The sequence below is a fragment of the Notamacropus eugenii genome, chromosome 3 (assembly GCF_028372415.1).
Source record: "Notamacropus eugenii isolate mMacEug1 chromosome 3, mMacEug1.pri_v2, whole genome shotgun sequence".
In the NCBI taxonomy this organism is placed as follows: Eukaryota; Metazoa; Chordata; class Mammalia; order Diprotodontia; family Macropodidae; genus Notamacropus; species Notamacropus eugenii.
In genome coordinates, this window is record NC_092874.1 from 69072873 (window position 1) to 69097370 (window position 24498).

Here is a 24498-nt window from a genome sequence, read left to right on the forward strand (position 1 = left end):
TAAGTCTGCCCATGTAACCTCCTCCCCTCCCCTCCCCTCCAGTGACTGTTACTCTTTGATCTAGTAATACTGAATTTTTTGCTGTTGCTCAAACAAAACACTTCATCTCTTGACTCTAAGCATTTTATCCTGCTCTCCCCCATGGCTGAAAGCATCTCCCTTTCTGTTTCCACCTTCCCTGGTTTTCTCCAGTTCTGGCTAAAATTCCACTTTTTACAGGAATCCTTTCTTACTCCACCTTAATTCTTGTGCCTTCCCTCTGTTGAATATTTCCAATTTACCTTGTCTATAGCTCATTTGCTTATGGTTGCATGCTGTCTCTCCTATTAGACTATGAGTTCTTTGGGCACAGAGACTGTATTTTGCCTTTCTCTGTATCCCCAGTGTTTAGCACAGTGCATGGCACATTGAAGACATTTCATGTTTTCTGACTGACTGATAAAAAATCCCCTTTGCCAACATTCCATTGATTAAATATTTATTTTGATTAACAAGATCCTTTTTTTAATGCAATCACTTTTAATTAGATAATCTTCTAACACCTAGTTAGATTAATACAATATAGCACTTTAGATTAAGACAGTTTCTAATTGGGAAAGGGGAAAAGGAAAAGGAAAGGAAATGGAAGGATGTGGGATCACTGACTACTTCTAAAGAGGACACATTTGGACAGGACCCTGGCTTGGTACAGCATGAGGGTACTCTGGGCATGTGGAAGGCCTGGTAGAGCAAAAAGTTACATAGGAGATGAAAAAATGGAAACAAAAGGATGTAAAAGTGAATGTCTCCCATTTTGCAGTTTAAGCAATCAGGGCAAGCAATTAACCAAAACAGAAAATCAATTTCTGCCTACTTTAGATCCCTAGAGTAAAATACGACGAGCTGAACAGATGTTTGACTTGCTTTGGATCTGAAACCCTAACCTTGACCAAAAGGCCTGTTGTTTTTACGACATCCCTGAGGGCCTTTGGTGGCTTTCTCATGTCTTTTCATCTAACATGTCACAGTTACTGGTAGGAAGATCTGTCCATGATGTCTCCATATGCCCTTTCAGGAGCAGAAATTAACCAGTGTTCTCAATATCCTATGTAGGATAAACTGTGAGGCTTTGGGAATTGGGTTATATGTGTCAATTAATATGTTGGTCATTAAGATTCATGGTGTTGGGTGAGAGTAGAAACTCTACCTCTTTCTTCCTTTCTATTTTCTTTTTCTTTCTTTCTTTCTCTCTTTCTTTCTTTCTTTCTTTTTCTTCCTTCCTTCCTTCCTTTCTTCTTTCTTCTCTTTCTTTCTTTCTTCCTTCCTTCCTTCCTTCCTTCCTTCCTTCCTTCCTTCCTTCCTTCCTTCCTTCCTTCCTCCCTCCCTCCCTCCCTCCCTCCCTCTCTCTCTCTCTCTCTCTCTCTCTTCTTACCTTCTCTCTCATCTAAACTCTAATCCATCCTAATCAATCATATTCCTAGTCTACATCCATATGCAATGAAAGCCTCACTTGATTATGGAACTTCTCACTACGCCAGGTTTGGTGCAGGGGGTTTGGTGATAGCTGAAATTATATAAAAGAAAAGCTCAAGTTCCCATTGAGTGCCCTCCCCTCCATCAGACTACTTAGAATGAGAAATAGAAACATATAATTAGGGCAGAACAATGTAGCAAATAATAAGGGAAAATCTAATAGAATTATTCTCTGCCACCTGCATTAATATACACAAAGGGGTAGGATTTCCCATGCCAGAAGGAGAGGCAGTATCCCCCAGGTATGTTATGCTCCCACAGATGTATCGAGTCTAGAACATCTCTGATGGACCCATCTTTTTGCACCTGGAAGTGCCTCACTGCTCCTCTACTCTTCCTCCACAGCTTCAGTTCCTTTTGGCTACCAGGTATCACCCTCCACTGAGCTTCTGTCAGCCTCTGTTGAAGCTGTCACCTACTGCTAGGGCCTTTTCATAAAAGATGCTTCTTTGAAGAATTCTTACCATTCTTTTGTGTGATCACCCTGAGGCAACATACTTGGGGTCTAGTCAATGTATTTTCAGCTCATTTTTGAGAAGATAGGACCCTTGTTCCCCTTTTTAGCTTGTAAACTTGGCCCTGCATTTCTGTCATTATGGAAAAGATCCATGCCCCCTAACATATACATCTTTTTCTCCATAGACAAAACCAAAGCTTTCAATGACTTTGTATGGAGTTCCAAATAATACCAATGAGTGAGATACATAAGGTTGGGCTGGTAATGAGAATTTGAGGTATCTGGTTGAACAAGTTACTGAATATCTTTCTTCATAAGATGAAGCTAAAGACTTCCTTAAAGAAAAACATCAGAACCTTTTCACAGACTATCCATTTTAAGTATGAAAATATTACTAATTAGGAAAGTAGTAGTGTAATGAAATTAAAGTGATGGCTTTTGGGATATACATAAAACATAAAAGAGAGCAAGTCATTGTTTATGGCCTCTCTTTGGTCATTTATCTAAAACATTTTAGAATGACTTCATTTTAAGTTTAGAAATGCAAACAATTTAACAATGGCAGACTATACTATGCAATTCTGGAAATTCTTATTTGGAAAAGTTACTTAAGTAGCATTTTGGGAGATAATGAATGAAACCAACTTAAAAATAATGAAGACAATTTGCCCATCTGCAAAGTGCTGAAGAACTCGTCCTGGTTGGAGTTGAAGCTTCCTACTGAGACACTCAATACTTTTCTTGTCCTTTAAAAAAATACACAGAAATTATGAAAATATACATATTTATCAAAGGCATTAGTAGTATAATCTTATGTCTTTCTTAATAATAACAATAGCTAGCATTTATATGGTGCTTTAAGGTTTGCAAAGTGCATAACCTAACTATCTCATTTGGCCTTTATAACACCTTTGAGAGGCAGGACTATTATCCTCATTTTACAGATAAGGAAAGTGAGGCAGATAAAAGTTAAAAGATTAGCCCAGTGTCACCCAGATAGTAAGTGTCTGAGGAAGAATTTGAATGCAGTTAAGTGGCACATAACTATTGTTCTTGTTGTTTTTGATGTTATTATAATAATCAGTCTATCAGCAGCTATTTATTAAGTACCTACTATGTGCCAAGCACTGTGCTAAGCCTTGAAGTACAAAGAAAGGCAAAGGTCAGTTCCTACAGTTTATGAAGGATAAAGAATGAGCTGTCACTTGGAGACTTCATGGACTTTGAATTTGAAACTCTGAGAAGGCTTATGGACAAGCTAGAGATTCTAGCTGTTTTGTTTAGCAAGCATTTCAACAGAGATGCAATTTGGCTAATGCACAATCATCTTTTCCTTATTACTGCCACTACTCCATCACCACAAAGGGCTTGGTCAATAAATTTCCTCCTCATTTCTGTGCAATGCCTACCCACAGTGCTGGCCAAGGAAGGTGGAGAAAGATATTAGCAGGACTTCACTGGTTTTGACCGAGCATAGCACAACTGGATCTCAATGTTCCATCTTAAGGAAGTCAGAACGTAATTTCTGAAAAACAAACAAACCTAAAACGTCACTGTCCAACTCTCAAGGTAAAAGAGAATGTGAACATCTTGTCCTAAGAGGATTTTTTTTTATGCCAAAGCTAACCTTCCCTGCATGATGGCATTGCAACTGTTTTATTGTCCATGCTTTTTGATAAGATTCCTGCTCTGACAATATATTCACCAAGAGATGGTACTACTGGTGATAAAAGCTTAGCACAATCATCTTTTGGGTAACATGGAAAGTCTAAGGAGTTAATTTTATTTTTCCTTAAGATACTCTTTCAAAGAAACTGTTGTTCAAAGTGACTATATCCTTGGTGGAGTTCATTTAAAAATGAGCTGACATTAAGTTATAACAAGATGACTCAGTTCTTATGAAGCACCTGTCCATCTAAAACATTTTAGAAGTTCCATGAGATCTTAAGGCAAAAATTTATGGCCTTCTCATGGGCACATTTGAACTAGCATAGAGTGATTTTTTAAAAAAAATTAAATTATTTTATTTGTTTTCAGTGTTCAACAACCATTTCCATATATCTTAGATTTTTTTCCTCTCCCTCTCCCTCATTCCCCCCTCCCTCCCCACTCCCTCACAGAGATGGTATACCATCTTTTATAGGTTCTACAGGAACATTCCTATTAAATACATGTTGCATAGAAAAATTAAAATGAATGGGAGAAACCATAAAACAAAACAAAACATAAAACAAAAGAAAATGGTCTGTTTCTTCTGTGATCCAATTCCATAGTTCTTTCTCTTGATGTGGAGGGTGTTTTGCCTCAAGAGTCCATTGGAAATATTTTAAGTCCATACATTTCAATGAAGTACTAAGTCTACCAGAAAAAATTCCTCACACACTGTGATTGTTGCTATGTACCAAGTTCTCCTGCAGAGTGATTTTAAGGATTCTGTTTGGGTAAGATAAACTCAAGAAAAGCTTAAGGACATAGGGAAGTACTAAATCATTTGCTAGAAAACAAAATGAATCAGCCAATCATGGAGAAGGAAAAGAAACTCAGAATTTAATTGTTATTTTTTGTTTTGGGTTTTTAAACTATGATGACCTCTTCTCTTTTTGGTTATTTATTTTGTGGGCTAAGAACCCTGGGGGTTGGTCCAGAATATTCCAGAATATTCACTGCATTTGTGCAGCTGTCTTCAATTGTGTGTTTGGATCACATTCTTTTGTTTGACAGCTATTGATTCAAGTCCACCCCCTTAATATAGGGACTTGTTTAGTATCCCCTTTGCTGTTTGGAATTATAGAAGGAAATTGAAATCACCCTTAATATAGGGATTTGTTTAGCATCCACCTGTTTCTTGGAATCATATAAGTAAATTGATGTCCAGGGTATTAGGTTGACTGCCATTTTATATTTTTATATTTCACATATATATACACATATATATAATTTTTAGGGGCAGTGTGAAGAGTCCTAGACATGGGTCAGGTGAGAACTGGGACATATCTCATTTCTGACACTTACCCTCAATCAAACATTTTAAAAAGTATTTGCTGGGCATTCTATTGAAGGAATCCAACATGTACAAAGATAATTAAATATGAAGCAATTTGCAGGAAGGACTGTTGCATTAAACCAATCATCTGTTATTTTCAGTCTACTAATTTGGCTGATGGAAAGGAAGAAATTGGAGAAATTATTTTTTCTAACTAACTTGACTGATAGTGACAATGCATGGTTGCAGTAATTCTAACTTTCATTGCTTTCACTTGCATTAGAAGTCCTGTGTTATGGGGTCCATTTGATTTTGGAGAGCTCCTATTTCAAGGCCCTCATTAGATACACTGGGCCCACCTGTTTCTGTGTCTGCACGTAAACACCTAATACAGTACATTGCTGCCTAAATGTCTCTTGTGTCACTATAGTGGAGAAAGACAAGCACAGATGGCTATGGAGACAGAATAAAGCCCATATGGTGCATTTGCAACACATGAAAGACTTCCCTGAGAAGCCTCCACAGTGCTGGTGCCGGAGACTCCGCAGGCAGCTGTTACGAGGACAGCTGATCCATCCACACTTCTTCCTGAGATTACTGGAGCCAGATATTTAAGGGAACAAGACAGTGCAAATGCTACTTACTGGTATGTTCTTCAGAAAACTCGCTGTGATTTCTGCAGGTTGGAGATATGGGCTGTGGTGAGATAGTAAAGGGGGAACCAAGTTAGTTTGGGGGGGCATGGCTGGTTGAGCAATACAGCCCCAGAATTCAGGGGTCCTCATGGTATTCCTTATGTTCACTATATTTGTGTTTTTCTTTTGAGAAATGTGTCCTTAATGTGTTGTGTGTGGGTGTCTGTGCCTATGTAGAATATTGCCTGGACTCTGGGATATCTCATCTAAGGAGATGAAAAGATGGGTGTAGTATACACAAATGCTATATCCTCGGAACACTCTTCAGAACCATGCCTTGACTATATGGGTGTGCCAGTGCTAGAATCTGCAGGCCCTTGGGTGCCTGGGGTCAAAAGGACCTTGATAATGACATCAGTGTGAGGAAGGCTCCTACCCTCTCATCCCCACCTAAGAGAATCTAGATGATAGAAGGGATAGGTGAATAATCACCAGGGGTGTTTGGTTGGCTTATGATTGACAACCTGTCATGATTTCCTCATCCATATTTCAGGGACACCAGGAACAAACATAAACTATATTGATGGGACTTGGTATTCAAGATCCAGCTTTGTCAGGGACTGGTTTGTAAACACACACACACACATACACACACGCAGAGTGAACAATCTGCATCTTAGGACTGGATCTAGACTATCGATTAAGAACATAATGTGGTCTCTTTTGTCAGGATCACAGGCATTGCCATGGAAATGCAGAATTCCAGAAATGATTGCCTGCTAGTTGGGCAAACTTCCCAGAATTCCCTGTGTCCCAAAGGCCTTCCATTCAACCTGATACACATTAATCAGAGTTTCCAGGTACACTTGAGGCTGAACTTCAGGATATCAGTGTAGTCACAGGGTGACAAAGAAGCCATCACAGTATAATGGCAGTTGCAATTGAGAAACCAGAGTGGTGTGGTTAGGATGACCAAGAGAAAGGGATGCTGATAGAACATTGGGCTGGAATTTCTTTGCTGACCCAGATGCAAACAAAGAAGAATGGAGTTTGGCACCAGGAATGTAAGGGACTTCAACCTGGCTAATAACTCCTTTCTGCCTATTATCTGCCCCTTGTGTAGGAATCTGCCAGTAAATAACCCCTTATTTTTTTGTTCCTTTACCTTGATTTCTGCAGAGTCTAGACAGTCAGGGGTAGGGACATCAATTTCTTTAATTAGTTTTACTTTCATTGTGTTATCTAAAATGTGTGTATAATTTTTAAAGGCCATTAATACTGATTTTGCCTTTTATGTATGTATATGGAGAGAGAGAGAGAGAGAGAGAGAGAGAGAGAGACAGAGACAGAGACAGAGACAGAGAGACAGAGAGAGACAGAGAGAGAGAGAGAAGTTCTCCTTTCCTTTCAGGAAAGGAAGATTTCTTTTTGCTGGGGGCAGACAGAGAAAAGAGAGTACTGGTGCTTTCTTCCACATGAGCCTTGCAAAAGAATCTATGCCCAATGAAAATGCCCCTATGACCAATGGGCTAATAAAAGTCATACACTGGGAGTTCTGGTCCCTTTCTACTTTCCCACTATAGTAGTGGAGCCTCCCTGACTTTGTGAGTTTCAAAAGATCTAGAGAGAGCTACAGCATCCCAATACTCTGGGCCAGGTTTTGCAGCCAGCCCAGCTTCAATAGCCCCCAGGAGCCAAGAATGACCTTTGGGATGATCTAGCCCAGCAGTAGCTGAGACAAGGACTTATTTGCCAGTAATGCTGCACCTCCACATCAACTTGGTGGGACCAGTGTTATGTAGGAAGTGAACTAAATTTTGAGCCTATTTCCCCCATAGGCTGAGATGGTATAGTGGGGAAAATATGTACCCAAGGCATTTGTTGGAAGGGTAGTGGAAAATGTTCTATAGTTCTTAGAGGGAAGTATCCCTTTGTAAGTGCTAATTGATGTCAAGTGATTAAATGGAATAATTACTGACCCCTGACAATGGGGAGAGGCTATTTTATGGGTTTGGGCACTACAGCAATCGAGAAGAACAGACCTCTCAACACCTCAGAGTTACTCCCTAGAACTCTGAGGAGCAGATGCAGCCAACGATTGGAGAAGTGAGCCAGAGCACAACCCCTTACATGTGGGGGCTTGTCTGGAATGAAACTGGGCCCTTTAAATTTGCAGGGACTGCTAGAGATTTACCACCTAGGACTCTAGATAAACTTGCAATTTTTTAAAGACTGTAATTTTACAGTTGGTTTTTCTGGCGGCATTCTCTCAATAGTTCCCATTTGAGATGATTTCAGCAAACTTGAGTATTTACTGATATACTCTCTGTAGAAAGAGACGCTTAGAAATTTTGTCTAAACCCAAGTGGGAAGACTTTATGCTCTGAGGGAATCATGGCAGAGTTTTCACCCAGAACAGTGGGTTTGTCACAGAGGGTGAAGGAGTGACTTCCAGTTCTGTCTCCTTATATGGGGAGAGCCACAGGAGCTCAGGGATTGTGGCAGGTATTCAGTTTTCCTGAAATAGAAAAATTTATTTTCTTTTTTCTATAGGACTTATTCAATCAATGATTGAATCCACTTGGTGAGTGTCGGTCCAAAGCAAAGTGGGGGATCTGTAGCGAAAAAGGGAAAGGGTGAAGAATCACAGCTTCGTGGGAGCTTGCACTACACCAAGTTGGTTTGGTTTCTCATCTGAGAGAGGGGGAAATGACTTTTAGTTGATCTCAGATCCTAAACCCCTTTAGGGAGGATCCACATAGTCTAGAAAACTCTGTAGGGGACCAAGTATCCTTTTGAGACAAGAAGCCTTTTCTTTTTTGCCTCTTTTCTTTTCTTTTCTTTGCCTATGCTTTGAAGAGGCTCATTTGAACACTTACAAGCACTTGTTGAATACTGAGTAATACTTGGTAAACTTTATGAAATGTCCTTCTTTGTTGAATCTACATAACTCCCTCTTTGGAGACAATTATGATTTTTCACTGTACATGTGGGACTGCATAAGTTCTTGTCTCTTTTGAGACATTTTTTCTGTTGGGCACTGGGGAAACAAGCGATAGAACACTGTAGTACCTCTCCAAAGATCCCAGAGGATTGCTTTGGGTTTGAGGACATGGACAAGGTACTCAATGTACCCCCACCCTGTTTGTCTGTCAAGGACAGCAATTTTGAAAGGGTAATGAGAATGAAAGGAGGGTCTGGGGCAAATGCAGCATGTCTGGGATGACATCTCTCCACATGAAGAGGCTAGTGAGCCTGCTTCTGGTAGAATTGTGATGACATGTAAGGAAAGTGCCTTGGAAAGACTGTAGAGCATGTAAGGATATTCTATAACTGCTTCCTATAGGTGAACTATGTGTTGAAAAGGAGTCTCTTGGTCTGCAGAAGTATTCAGATGATGCCTTTTAGCACCAACTACTTCCTCTGTTGCTTCATTCACTCTTTGCCTCATTCAAGGAGTCCTTGGTTCATGGAGTCTCATGGGGCCTTCTTTCCTCTGAGGCTACATGGCCCTATGAATGGGCCTCTCAAATTGTCCTTTTCAGTTCTAGGTGAAGAGAGCAGCACCTCTATAAACATGAGTTTCAAAAGGTCCAGAAGGTGCTTTAGCAGCCCAGAATTCCAGGCCATGTTTTGCAGTCAGCCTAACTTTGATGCCCCATCTTTGGAATGACCCATCCCAGTGGTGGCTGAGATATGAATTAATCTTGGAGTAATACTGCATCTGAACAGAAGCTTGATGGGACCAGTGCTATGTAGGGACTGAGCTGAAGTTTTAAACCTATTTCCTTCCAGAAACTGAGGTGTAATAAGAGCAAACATGTCTTTGAGGTGTTGGGGGAAAAGGTTTGTATTTTTGTTTTTGCTATAACTTTGACCCTCTGCAAAGCATATATTCCTTCATAAAAGCTAATGGATGCTAAGTGGATAAATGGAATTGGGGTGCTAGGGACTGGCCCTTAATAATGGGGAAGGATGCTGCCGGTGAAAACTTGATCCAATGGCAGCAGACACCACCTCAACCCCTTGGGGTAGTCTAGCCTACCTGACCCCAAGAACTCATTCCAGATCACAACTCCCCACAACAGCATGATGAAAACTGTAGATAAGTTGGAATAAGGGGAATTACCTCCTGAAGTTGTACTGTTTTGAGCTGGTGGGCTTCATTTTGAAGGCATAAACCAATTGAGGAGCTCCTTCCCTCTCTCAAAGATCTAGTTTTTAGAATAATAATAAGGGACATTTATATACTGTTTGTAGGTTTACAAAGAGCACAGTTATTTCATTTCATCCTTATTAACTCTGGAGGGTGATATTATCCCCATTTTTTCACATAAGGAAAGTGATTGTCAGAGACATTAAATGACTTGCTAATCAATACACAATAAATATCAGAGGCTAGATTAAAACCCAGGTCCTTTCTGACTACAAGTCCAGAGTAGTTTTCACTATAGCACCTTATCTCTTATAAAAATATAGCAGTGTCTTGATTAAAGGTAGTTTGTATAAGAGATTTTTCTGGGCTAACGCAGAGAAAAAGGATTAGGATTCCTGCTTCCTCCCTTTGGCTCCCACCTTTGGTGTTTGGGCATCAACACTCTTTTTTGGTTACTACTCTTCTAACTGGGCATGACTTATTCTCTAATAGTCAACTGCCCCTTGGCTCAAACCTTGGAAAGGGTTCTATTTGTGCCTATATGTAACAGAATAAGGCTGTGTGACTAAAGTAGCAGCACTCCCTATACTATACTAGAGAGAAACTACTGACATGTTCATTTCTTATTTAAGGAAAAACCCTGGGTTCATACTTTTAACTTGCTTTGGGAAATTACTGAAGTTATCTGAATAATATTCTCCTTCATTTACCTCTAGAACCCTTAGCTAGGACAAATCCCAATGGTTTCTTATAGTTTATTTTTTAATGTCTCATTTTCTCTCTGTGTGTACATGCTGGCCACTACCCCCTCTTGAACATTCTTTTCTTGATAATGAAACATAAAAATCCAAACTTGCTCTAATTAACTGTACTTCTATGTTAAAACTGAAGTGCAAACACACCATACAGAATGGGCAAGATTTGTTCTTAGAATAAAAGCTCTATGACAAGCAGGTAAGGAGGCAGGACAGAAATGAATCACCGTCTTCTATCACTTCTTTTGGACAGACTGTACAGAAATGATTTGTTCATCCTGAAATGCCTCTTGTTATTGGCTTTAGGCTATTCAACCAGCTGTGCAGGTAGAAACAGGGACCGCAGCCATTGTGACTGCTCAAATCCCAGCTGCCTTCTCTGACTCTTGGCTCCTCCAGACCATCTCTTTCACTGCTTCTTTCTTCTTGAAACTTGTGGGCCAAGCAACCAAGTTCACACCCGCTCCTGCACACATTTGGTTTCATGTGAGACTTAACCTCTGTGGCAAGGGAAAGGCAGCACTGACCTTTAAGGCATAGTCACACTTTAATTAGTGAAATAAAACAAACTAAAGGTTTCTGTCCCAGCTCCTTAGCAGCCAAGATAAACAGGACTACAGAAGTAATACTGTGAAGCCTATATTCTTAGAAAATGGAAGTGGGGGGGCGGAGCCAAGATGGCGGAGTAGAAAGACACACATACGCAAGCTCCAAACCCACAGCCCATAAAATATCTGTAAAAAAGAACTCCCAACAAATTCTGGAGCAGCAGAAGCCACAGAACAATGGAGCAGAGGAGATCTCTGTTCCAGAGAGCCCTGAAAACCTCTCACAAAAGGTTTGTCGCACCCCGGACCCGGAGCTGAGCCCAGCCCTGCCTTGGCTGTGTGGCACCGGCACTGAGAGGAGCGAATCTGAGCAGGCTTCAGGGATGGAATCCCCAGCAGCCGTGCAGGTCCCTCCACCCACGGGCCCCAAAGGTTGGTGAGGGGGTCTTCTCGGCTTGCCGAAAGGGGAGTGGGGTGCCCCCATAACTCAGGCCCCTCAGGAGGCAGCAGCAGAGGCTGCAGCAGACTGGGGCTCCCCAAGCAGGCAGGAGCCCCAATCCATTGTTGAAGGTCTCCACACAAACCCCTGAGGGAACTGAGCCTGTGTGGCGGCCCTGCCCCCACCCAAGCACCTGAACTTAATCTCACACTGAATAGCAGCCCTGCCCCCACCCAAAGCCCTGAGGCTGGGAAGCAGCATTTGAATCTCAGACCCCAAGCGCTGGCTGGGTGGGTCTGGAGGCCAAGTGGGTGTGAAGAGGACACTCAGAAGTCAAGTCACTGGCTGGGAAAATGCCCAGAAAAGGGAAAAAAAATAAAACTATAGAAGGTTACTTTCTTGGTGAACAGGTAGTTCCTCCCTTCCTTTCTGATGAGGAAGAACAATGCTTACCATCAGGGAAAGACACAGAAGTCAAGGCTTCTGTATCCCAGCCCACTCAATGGGCTCAGGCCATGGAAGAGCTCAAAAAGGATTTTGAAAATCAAGTTAGAGAGGTGGAGGAAAAACTGGGAAGAGAAATGAGAGAGATGCAAGTAAAGCATGAAAAACAAATAAACACACTGCTAAAGGAGACCCAAAAAAATGCTGAAGAAAATAACACCTTGAAAAATAGGCTAACTCAACTGGCAAAAGAGGTTCAAAAAGCCAATGAGGAGAAGAATGCTTTCAAAAGAAGAATTAGCCAAATGGAAAAGGAGGTTCAAAAGCTCACTGAAGAAAATAGTTCTTTCAAAATTAGAATGGAACAGATAGAGGCCAATGACTTTATGAGAAACCAAGAAATCACAAAACAAAACCAAAAGAATGAAAAAATGGAAGATAATGTGAAATATCTCATTGGAAAAACAACTGACCTGGAAAACAGATCCAGGAGAGACAATTTAAAAATTATGGGCCTACCTGAAAGCCAAGATCAAAAAAAGAGCCTAGACATCATCTTTCATGAAATTATCAAGGAAAACTGCCCTGAGATTTTAGAAAATGGAAGTGGGGGAACAGATGCTCTTTCCTGTGAGATTACTAGCATTTTAAAGTTGAGTGCTCAGTCAAGTATTAGTTTCCTCACTGAAAAAAATATTCTGATAGTTTGATGTGGGAAATATAGGAAAAGAAATAAACATTTATATAGTGCCTACTATGTGCCAGACCATATGCTAAGCACTTTACAAATATCTCATTTGATCCTCACAACAACCCTCTGAGGTAGATGCTGTTATTATCCCCATTTACAGGTGAGGACACTGAGGCAAACACAAGTTAAGTTACTTAAGTTAGTCAGTGTCTGAGGCCAGATTTGAACCTATGTTTTTTTGAGTCCAAGTTCAGTGTTCTATCCACTGTGCCACGTGGCTGCCTTTGAGGCAAGGGATGAGCATAGTGCAGTGAATTCTTGTAGAGAACCAGTACTGATGGAGTCTGGAATGTGAAGTACTGTCCAGGTTTTATGTGAGACTTGTACTAACTTGAGGGCTAACCTTATCAGGAAAATTGGCTTACCATCCTCACTCTTGATATGCAAGGATGAGAACATCCTGACCTTGCAGGTGCCTCCTCGAGGCTGTCTCACCAAGAGGAACTAGATTAGGGAGTATAAGAAATAAACTAAAAATGATCTCATGGGAATGACCTTGGTTGCTTGAATGTTCTCACGTAAATAATTCTGCTTGCTTGCCTGTAAAAACCTATATAAATCTTGGCTATCCAGTTAATAAATGAGTTGTTCTTTACAACTCTTTGCCTGGCCCATGTCTATTTTTCTTTCACAATCTCTCAGCATTCACAATGAAGAGCCTCCGTGGCCCAGTCTGTGGCAAGTGGCGCCCGAACAGGGGCTACATTATTGTGACCAGTGCCTGATTGTCATCAGCAGCAGGTACCCGAGGGATCGCCCTCGAAAATTGGGAGCTCCAGACAACGCAAAGGTAAGTGCAAAAACTGTGCCTCCTCATCAGGGAGGGCTTCTTTGAGTCAGTCACCAGGCTTACTGGGATAAGGCACACAAAAGAAAGTAGAATCAGAAAATAGTTTTACAAACCTCCTCATCAGGGAGGGTTTCTTTAGAGTTAGACTCAGAAAACAGTTTTACAAAAGGCAGTTTTAACAAAACAAAGTTTGGTGAAACGAAAGTAAAACCTGGACAGTACCCCACATTCTGGACTCCATCAGTACTGGGCCTCTACAAATTCTGTTTCTTTGTATCTCTACTTGTAGTTTGGGGCTTGGTGCAAGAGGAAGACTTTGTCACCTCCTATGCTTTTGAGTGGGGTGATCTATTGTATTTGCTCACCAGGAATCTTGGAGTCCTGGGCTGACCTTTACCTCCCAGGATTTTTGTTTGTTAAGATGCTGGGAGGTTTTATGCCTCCTTGAATCTCTGAGGTTCAGCATGTGGGATCTTCAGGGCCCTCTGTGGTGTCTTGGGGCTACTAGGTCTGGGGTATCCTAGTCTGAGTGCCTGAATTTCTGGGCTGCTCACTGCATCTCTTAGCTACTTGCAAGGTCCACACTGTAGATTTCTCAGTATCCTAGGGAAACTTCTCATGAGAGCCTTTTGTTGAGTACATGCAAATATTTCTGAGACATTTCTGCTCATGATGGCTGGTTTACATCTTGTTTCCTGTGCTATAACCTACTTTTCTGGCAGACCCTTTTTCTTATTTTCCATGACATCCTAGAAGGATTTCAGTAGTATAGTGCTGGTGTGGTTGAAATCACTTACTGTAGTATGTTATTGGATTTATTGATCACTACTTAGGCTGGTGCTGTTTTAGAATTTTGCTAAAGTAGGCATGTGGGAGCTAAGATGCCTACTTTTATTCAGGCAGGCAACTTAGTCAGGAGTCCTAAAGGCCCTAAGAAGAACTAAAAGGAGAGTTTAGCACAGCACAGGGATTTAGTGACCTTGGCAGAAAGATCAATGCAACCAAATGACTACCTGAAAGACAAGAATACAAAGGCATGAGGCCAGAAATAAAAATGTGTCAGGTGGGAGAGTATATAGCCCTTGTCAGTCACAGTTGATGGTCCTCTACAAAGTGGCAGTAACTATGTGCACTGTGGTTTATACTTCTGATATGGTGACCTAGCTCGTTGAGTATGAAAGCGATGGTGAGTCCAGTGTGGTGACTATAGGAAGGAGGGGAATACTCAGGTAGGAATGAGAATTCCAAGACTAGATAAGAATTTGGTCTCTCTAGAGATCTTAAATCTCCAAAGATAAAGTCATATTAAGCTCAGGAAGGCTAGTGTTTCCAAAATGAAAATTCTTGATCTTATGGACTAGTTATACAACAAGCAGTCATGTGGAGGAACCCAACTAGTGGTAGAGAATTAAATTCCCAGAAGAATGGCAAAAGCTTCTTTATGCACCAAACACTTCAGGAATAAGAGGCTTTGAGAAGCAGAAACATTGGTTGATCAAGTTCCCTGAGGTTATGTGAAGAAACCCAAGCTGATCCTCTAGAAAGACATTAGAGAATAAGGAAGTATGAGTCTGCATATGTTCTTGATATACTACTCAAGAAGACAGGACAGCTAAGCCCTGGAGGTGGCAAGTATAGCAGCGAGCAGTACGTGAGATGATTATATCAGCCTGTCTTCTACTCTGAAGCTGTCTCTAAGCAAGAATAAAAAAAATACCACCCCAAACTCCTGGGATTTTGTTTGTAGAACTAGCCCATCCTACTTATATGGCAGACCTGATTCCTTTGAAGAAAGGAGAGAGGGTAAGACAGATGAGTTGGACCTCTGTTGTGGAGGAGCATAGTTCTGGAAGGTGATGGGAAAGGAATGTGCTCTCCCTGTGTGTCTCTGGAGAAGTCTTATGTGCTAGGCTATGCTGAGAGCTCCCTAAAGTCTTGGGCACAGAGATCAGGAAGGGTTTAGTGAGCATATCAACAATGCCTCCCACTTATATAGTGCTTTGAGGTTTACAAAGTGCTTTCTTCAAAACTAAGAGGTAGCATAGTACAAACATTATGCCTATTTTAGAAGTGAAGGAACTGAAACATAGACAGAGGAAGGGATTTGGTGATAAATTCACAACCAGGAAAGATCAAGGTGGGGTTTTGACTCCAGATCTCTCCTGAGTCCAGAGCTCTTTGTTCTATGCTATCCTCTGCTCTGGATTATGAGAATTCCCTGAGGAACTTGATGAATTTACAGTGAGGTGAATCTTATGACATTTATCACAACTCCCTGTGGAGTGTACTGACATGCCCATTGGCACTTGTGGATATATTCATATCTCTCTAAGAAAGCTGTCTCTAAGATTGGTGCATGTATGTTCAGAACTTAGAATGCTGGATGATAAATACATGCCACAATGTCAATTAAAATTATACCCTTGATGGCTTCCAATTATTAGTCTTTTCTTATTCTCTTGGATGTTCTGGTATCATAGCTCATGGAACCTACCATGCAGAACTCATAGGACCCTGAAATATATTCCAGGCAACCCTCTGGAAAATATTGTTCTACTCTATGTAGGTGAAATGCACTCATGATACATAATTTTCATTGCTGAAACTTTTCTGTGTAGTCACCCTTGACCCCTATTAAGTTACCTTTAGATAATGCAGTAATCATATGAGAAATGGACTTTCCATTGGGCTAATTCTGGGGAAAATATGTTGCTAGTATTTATCCCTTAATTAAGGCTAGAATTAGAAGTAGTAAAGCACTGCTAGACTTAAGAGAATCAGGAGGAAATGATTAGAGATTTCTGAGACAACAGAACCTGAAGACTTCAAAAGTCAAAGTAGGAAGTCTAAAGAAGATAATCATAAAAGGACCTTGGAGATTATCTAATCCAACCCTCTAATTTTACCGATGAAGAAACTGCTGGCCAGGATGGTTATGTGACTTTTTGAAGGTTCTACAACTTGAAAAGAGCAGTTGAGCAAGGGTAAGAAAGAACACAGGTCTCCTTATTTCCTAACCAAGCATTCTGTACTAGGTCAAGAATTCTTAAACTGGGGTCCATGTATTTGTTTTAAAAAATATTCTGATAGATGATGAGTGAAGTGAGCAGAACCAGGAAAGCATTATCCATAGTGTGTGAGGACTGATTTTGATAGATTTAGCCCTTCACAGTCAATGCAAGGCCCTAAAACATTTCCAAAGGAGTCATGATGCAAAATGCCATCCACATCCAGAGAAAGAACTATGGGGTTGGAATGCAGAATGAAGCAGACCATTTTATCTTTATGTTTTGTTTTTCTTATGGTTTCTCCCATTCGTTTTAATTCTTTTATGCAACATGACTAATGTAAAAATGTGTTTAATAAGAATGCTTGTGTAGAGCCCATATAAGACTGCACACACCTTGGAGAGGGAGGGGTGAGGGAAGGAAAGAAAACTGAAAACTTATGGAAATGTTTGTTGAAAACTGAAAACAAATAAATTAATGAATTTGAAAAAATATTCTGATAACTGTATTTCAATATAATTTGTTTCCTCCGTAATCCTATGTATTTTATTTTATCCTTTTAAAAATACTATTCTGAGAAGGAATCCATATGCTTCACCAGATTGCCAAAGGGGTTCAGGACATGGAAAAGATTAGGAACCCCTCTCTAAGTAGAGTTGGGGCAGATAGGACAGCAGTCTAAATACTGCATATATAGAATACTCAAAATTATAGGTTCTTGAATCCAAATTTTATTCAAATTGAAATATTATCAGCTAGTATTTTCTCTCATGAGTAAGAGAGAAGTTCAAATCCTTCATGTATTACAAATGGGAAATAATAGCCATGTTGTTTTCTCCAAACATTTCTTTTTCTCTCCACTTTGTCTAGGCTATTTTGTTCTTCTTTATTTATTCATCTTTCTTCTTCTTTTCACAAGGTGTTCTTTATTCATGTTTCCTCCTCCTCCTTTCTATCCTTTAAATGAATGAGTTTCTTCTTTTAACTGCCTTATTCCAACTGTCATCTCTAACAGACAAGGGAACTTTCTTACATCAACATTCCATCCCTTCTTCTAATTAAAGGCACAGACAGTGCCCAATCAGACTATTCCACCTATTGCAGAGCCAGCAGGAGAGAAGAAAAGAATCTGAACTTACTTTCAGACTCTTATCATCCATACACTCTATCCATTTCTGTGCTGTGGACTCACAGAGCTGGGTGTATTGTGTGCAAGGCTTAAGAGTTGACTGGCAGTAGCCTGCTATTATTTAGAACTCAAAGGTGGAAACTTGAAATGACCTGAAAAGCATATAGTTAAAAAAAAAAAAAAGGTTCTATTCTGGTGACACATCAATTACTGGACCTATAATATATCCACATGCTCTTCCTTAAATGCTTAGTTTTAAATAACCGAACTTCCAAAAACACTTTTAAAAGGATTATAATATTTGAGGAGTGTTTTGTGCCTTTACAAAGCACTTTCAAATATGTTATTACGTTTAAGCCTCATGACAATCCTGTAAGGTCGACAGGGCAGCATTTGCAGTTCCATTTTATAAAAAAAGACAAGTGAGGTTCAGAGTGGTTGTGTGATTTGTCCAAGGAAACACAGCTAGTGAGGGGCAGAGCAGGAGTTTACACTTGGTTCTTGTCTTCTGATTCTAAGTCCAGTCCTTTGTAAATCACATCATGGTGCTTCTCAGGGGAAAATAGATAATGGCTATTTTCCTTTGTCACAGATTCAGAGCTAGAGAGAACCTCTGAGGACATCTAGTCCAATCCTTCTCCTTTTAGAAAAGAGGACTGGAAGTGACTTTGATTTGTCTCTTTGATGCTCCCTGCTGTTTGGGGAGCTGTAATCAATCAACAAGCATTTATTAAGTGCCTGCTATGGACGAGACACTGTGTTAAGCACTGGAGATGTAAAGGCAAAAATGAAACAGTCTACTTAAAGATGAAAACTTTTCATATATTTCTCTCTGAAGATGGCATTACAAGGTGTGAGAAATGAGGAGTACTGCTGAGTACTGAAAAGAATGCTTAACTATTAAGTGTTGTTGTTGAGTTATTTCAGTTATACCCGATTCTTCATGACCCTCTTGGGGGTTTTCTTGGCAAAGATACTGGAATGGTTTGCCATTTCCTTCTCCAGATCATTTTACAGATAAGGAAACTGAGGCAAACAGGGTTAAGTAACTTGCCCAGGGTCATACAGCTAGTAAGTGTCTGAGGCTAGATTTGAACTCAGAAACATGTCTTCCTGCCTCCAGACCTGGCTCTCTATCCACTGTGCCACCTTGCTATATTTTAATACAATTAGTTTACTTGGTAATCCTTTGTATTTTATTTTATCTACTTGAAAAACTACTTTGAAAAAGAGCTCATAAATCACCAAAGAAGTCCACGATTCAAAAAGAACTGTTCTAGAGAATACTGCAAGAGCATACTGACAGTAGGTGAACATACAAATGTAAAAGTGAGACAGGATGCCTCTCCAGGTTTTCTAAACTCATACTACAACCCAGAGGTATGATAACCATACTTTCTGAAACCATATCAGTAAACAAAAGAATTTCCTCCCCTGATCTGTGGTATGACAGAATATATGGAATCAAGACTGCCTAAGAAAAATTTAAGAATAGGGCTGTTGTACCCAATGGTTCACCTAATGGTGAGAAATTTATAGACACAGGAAACTACAGAACAAGTGGACAAAGAAAGCAATGAAGGAGGATGGAGGACCATAAAGGGGGTGCAATGGGGATGCAGTAAAGAACAGTGGAAAGAGTTTTATACTTGGATTTAGAGGACTTGGGTTCAAACACTTGCTCAGCAACTTACCTGTGTGACTGGGCACACTATTTAGATTTTGGTTTCCACACCTGTAAAATGGCTGAACTAGATAGCTTCCATCTCCAAAAATCTATGACCCTATTCTACAGGGTCAGTCAGGAAAAGTTGATCAAGGCATCTGAGATCAACATATTTTCCTCCAGTCCAACTGATGAAATCACCAAGGTATGAAATTCTTCTGTCAAACTGGATGAAATTAGAGGGTAGCTAGACACTGGTTGGCTGAAGGATAGGTCATACCTCTGGTGAAACTTAAAAAGCATAATGTATTCTAGGGAGGCAGTCAAGCAAGGTACCTCTCTGAAGAGCTTGGCTCCTAGAAGCAGAGAGGAGAATCAACTGTGGCAGAAGAACCTAACACTTGAGAAGGAATAGTTCCTAGTGTGGGAGATAGGGAATGAAATTTATTTATCCTCCTCCCTCCATTCTCCCAACTCCCACTATGGCATCTTACAGGAAAGCTATTTGTTTTGTAGGAGACATATAACTTGGTAGGAAACAGGACTAAGAGAAGAAATGTGGCCTTTGTGAATTAAATAAAAGAAAGCCCTAGACATGCAGAATTGGGCAATGGAAGGGACTGACCAAGGAAGCATAACTGAGTGATCTGCCTGGGAGAGATGCTATATGTAAGAGAAATAGCATAGGGTCATCACTGAAAGTGGTCCTGCTGTGCTAGAGGTGTGCAGTACCTTGGCCACATGGTTTACTTATGTCTGTACCTTTCTATCTATTTACTTTATATGTCTACACACTCTTCTCACTGACAATATATGAAGTTGTGAGAGAGTATACCTCTGGTTTATGGGGAGAATGGTGTGTTACTATTGTTTTTATGATGTCATGTCAGTAAAATTCCTTTCCTTGAATTACTTGTGTCTACTTCCTTACTATTATAGGTAAGTATACTAGTGGGGGCTTGTATATGATTATTTTAGGACTGAGGACCACAAAGTGTCTTAAACTCTAAGTAACAGATGCCCTCTGGGGATCCAACCTGCAACCTGTAATTCAGGGGAAAGGAGATAAAAACTGGAAGAGCTGCCAGATTGAAAAAAAAAAAGGCCATAATAAAATAAATGAAACCATTAGTTAATTTTATTAAAAAGATGGAAACGAAATTACCAGTATAAAAATTATATTCCAACAAAAATAACTTAAATGAGATAAATGAAAATTTACAAAAAAAACTATCAAAATTAACAGAACTAGAACTAAGAGAATTCAAACAATACAATTTCAGAGTAAGAAAATGAACAAAGTATAAATGAACATCCAAAGAAAAAAATTCAAGGACCTGATAGACTCACAAATGTATTCTGTCACCTATTCAAAGAATAATTTCAATATTTATATAAAACATCTATAAAAATAGCAAAAGAAGGATACAAATTCCTTCAGTGACACAGATAAGATCTTGATAAATAAACTAAGCAAAGTCAAAATAGAAAAAGAAAATTTTATAAGCCAATATCTCTATGGATGCAGATGCAAAAATTTTTAAATAAAACATTACCAAAAAGCTAAAAAACACCACAAAGACTATACACTATGACTAGATTGGATTTTTAAAAGGAATACAAATTTGGTTTAATTAGGAAAACTATAAACTATATAAATAAAATCATCCAAAATCACATGATGTCAACAGATACAGAAAAAGATATGGATGAAATACAATACTGATTTTATTTTTAAAAAATTAGAAAAGATGATAATAATCCTTAAAATGATAAATAACATATATCTAAAACCAAAGTTGTCATTATGTGAGATGGATATAAACTAGAATCCCTTTCAATTAAATCAGTGATGAAATAAGGCCATTGTTACTACTATAAGTAGAAATGCTGTCTATATCAAATGGACAAGAAAAAGAAATTAAGAGAATGAGCATATGTAAAGAAGAAACAAAATTATCACTTTTTGAAAAATATATGAAGGTATACTTAGAAAACCCTAGGGAGTCAACTTAAATTAACTGAAACAACTACCGCAAGCAGCCTCGCAGGATATGAAATTTGCACAAATTAACAGCATTTCAACTTAATAACAAATAAAACATAGTAGGAAGAGATAAAAAGAGAAATTCCAGTCAAAGTAACTACAGAATGTATAAAATACTGAGGGGTTTAGCTACCAAAATACACACAAGAGCTATATAAATTATAAGTATAAACCATTGCTTACAGAAATAGAATAGTAAATAATTGGAAAAATATTAATTGCTCATGGAGAGAATGAGTCAATACCTAAATTTACTTATTCAATGCCTTACTAATCAAACAACCAAAATTACTTTATAAAACTAGAAAAAATAAAATTCATATGGAGTCAAAAAAGGTCAAGAGTCTCAAGGGAAATAATGACAAGAAGTGTGAATGAAAAGCATCTAGCAATATCAGATCTTTACCACAAAACAGTGACTTTGAAAATAACTTGGTATTGGTTAAAAACATAGATCAAACTTGAAAAGATTAGGTATACAACATGCAGAAGCAAATTAATCCAGTATCCTAATATTTGATAAACACAAAGACTCTAGCTACTGAGATAAGGACTTAATATCTGACAAAAACTTCTGGAAAAACTGGACAGCAATATGAGAGAAACAAGATTTTTAATCAAAAGTTAACAACTTCTACCAAAATAAGATTCAAATTGATACATGATTTTATATATAAAAGGTTAAATAATAAACAAATTAGAGAAACATGGAAAAATTACCTATCAGATCTTATGTATAAAAGTCCATAACCAAACAAGTGATAGAGGACCACAGAAAATAAAATGGATAAATTGATTACATAAAATTAAAATGTTTTTACACAAACAAAATAAGCCAAAATTAAAAGGGAAACAATTATCTCAGAAAAGATTATGGTATCAAGTTTCGCTGACAAGAGTCTCACATTCAAACTATATAAAGAACTCTTCAAATTTATAAGAATAAATTTTGATAGTCAAAACTGATAGTCAAATATATGAACAGGCAGTTCTCAAAGGAAGAGATCGGGGCTATCTATCCACATGAATATTTTACAAATCATTACTAATTAGAGAAATGCAAAGTAAAGCAATTCCGAGATTCTACCTCATATTCATCAGACTGGAAAAGATAACAAAAAAGGAAAATTGTAACTGTTGGAGGGGCTATAAGAAAATAGATACAATGGTGTACTTGTGAATGGGTCCAACTATTCTGGAAAGCAATTTGGAATTATACACAAAAAGTTCCTAAGGAGTACGTGCCTTTGATCTAGCTGTACCTTTGCTAGGCCTATACCACAAAGAGATCAAGAAAGAGGAGTAGGTCCTATAAGAAGAAAAGTATTTATAGCAGCTCTTTTTGTGTTGGCAAAAAACTGAGAAACTAAAGGGAGGACCACTGATGGACAAGTGGTTGAATGTTATGGAATATTAACATGATGGAATACTATTATGCTGTAAGAAATAAGGAAACGAATTATTTCAAAGACATATACAAAGTGACAGAAAGTGAAACAAGCAAAACCAGGAGAACAACTGAAAGTATAAGAATAACTTATCACAATTATTATAACTCACATAATAATTTATAGTGTAGAACGCTAGGTATCAGAATATCAATATTATAAGAACAGAGTTCTGAAGATTTTTATAAACTGATAAATGAAATGAGCAGAACCAGAACAGTTTATATAACGTAAACACTGTGAGGACAAATAACTTTGAAAGCTATAAGAACTATGACCAATACAAGGACCACCCATGGATCCAGAGGACTGATGATAAAACGTATTATGTATTTATCTACCTCCTGATAGAAAGCTGATAGGGGAGGTGGGTTTGAGGTACAGGATAAGACATATAAATGTAAAATACAATGCAAGATAGTATGTGATCGTAACATGATAATGTAATGTATTATGTATGTGTGTGTATATCACAGAGACACACATATGTTACAGCCAATAAGGAGATGTTTTACTCAGCTGTACACACTACCAGGAATTTTTATTTTTTTTATTCTCATTTTCTCAATGGTGTAGGGAGATTGGCAGAAGAGAAAATAGATTTTACTTCATTAAAAAACAAAACAAAACAGGGATTGGAGGTGGCTATTACAAATGTGGAATGTTGCATGCACTTTTCGATGATGTCCTGTAGTTAGTTTTGCTTAACTATTTTTCTCCACTTACGAGATCTCTCATGGAGTGGGAGAGTAATCTGAAAATGTATCACTAGAACTTTAAAAAATGAAAAAATAAATTACAAGTGGAAGCTCCCACAGTGGTTTCTATATCTTGCAATTTTACCTCCAATTTTAATCCCATAGATGTGAGATTGCAAATAGTTCCACAGGAAGGTGGAAATGAAAAGTTCCTTCTCCCATTTCTTCTTCTGACTTCTAAGTTCTTCAGTTGTCTTGGGAAAGTTGTGTGACCAGAGGAAGGGCTCCCAAGTGGTGGTGGGGACACCACTACTTCTGTGGGATGTTTTGGGAGCCCCAAGATCTGCTGTTTTTTTTTTTTTGTTTTGTTTTTACTGCTGCCAGGCCCCCGCACCCTGCAGTCCTTTTGACATATGCCTTATGGAAGGAGTGAGTTTCCAGGTACAAGTTGCCATAGCATGTGCGCTCCAAGATAAGGCTGCAACTCTAACTGCAGCAGTTCTCAGCAGGTGGAAAGAGACACAGACAGCAAGGTGGATAGATGGGTCTGTCCTGTGTGTTTCTCTTCCATGTCACTTTTTTTTGTTCCAGAGGAGCTCCTTGGACTGCTTCCCAGAACAGCAGGAGTCAGGAAATATACTTTGAGAAACACTGTTTTAGAACTGGAGCTCTATAATGGTGGACAGCTGATTTTTTTCTAACAGGGTTTAAAAATAAATATTATTAAATAGGGTTTATATGTGTTCATATTTTATTCAATTATACTCTATGCAGACAGCTCATATGCAGCATAATAGCAGCAAAGTAAATAATATTTTTATAAAAATAAGCAATCAGCATTTACAAAGGACTTCTAATGTATAGAGCACTTTATATATATCACCTCATTCAAGCTAACCACAAGTGGGTAAGGGTGCTAGAGGGATTATTACCCTCATTTTACAAATGAGGAGCCCGAGGCTCAGGGAGGCTAAATGATTTGCTCTTGGTCACCCAGCTACTGAGTGTCACAGGCAAACCCATGTCTTCTTG

The 24498-nt window shown here is 39.0% G+C and overlaps 1 protein-coding gene across 1 annotated transcript in view; it reads right to left on the minus strand.

Moving 5' to 3' along the window:
* Nucleotides 1-1410: 1410 nt before the first annotated feature.
* Nucleotides 1411-24498, minus strand: part of LOC140531813 (uncharacterized) — a 42350-nt gene continuing 19262 nt past the window's right edge. The window contains exons 5-6 of the mRNA XM_072650521.1: nucleotides 5597-5648; nucleotides 1411-2715 (exon numbers count right to left, since the gene is read on the minus strand). The gene's annotated coding sequence lies outside the window, so the exon portion shown is untranslated. The remainder of the gene's footprint in view (nucleotides 2716-5596; nucleotides 5649-24498) is intronic.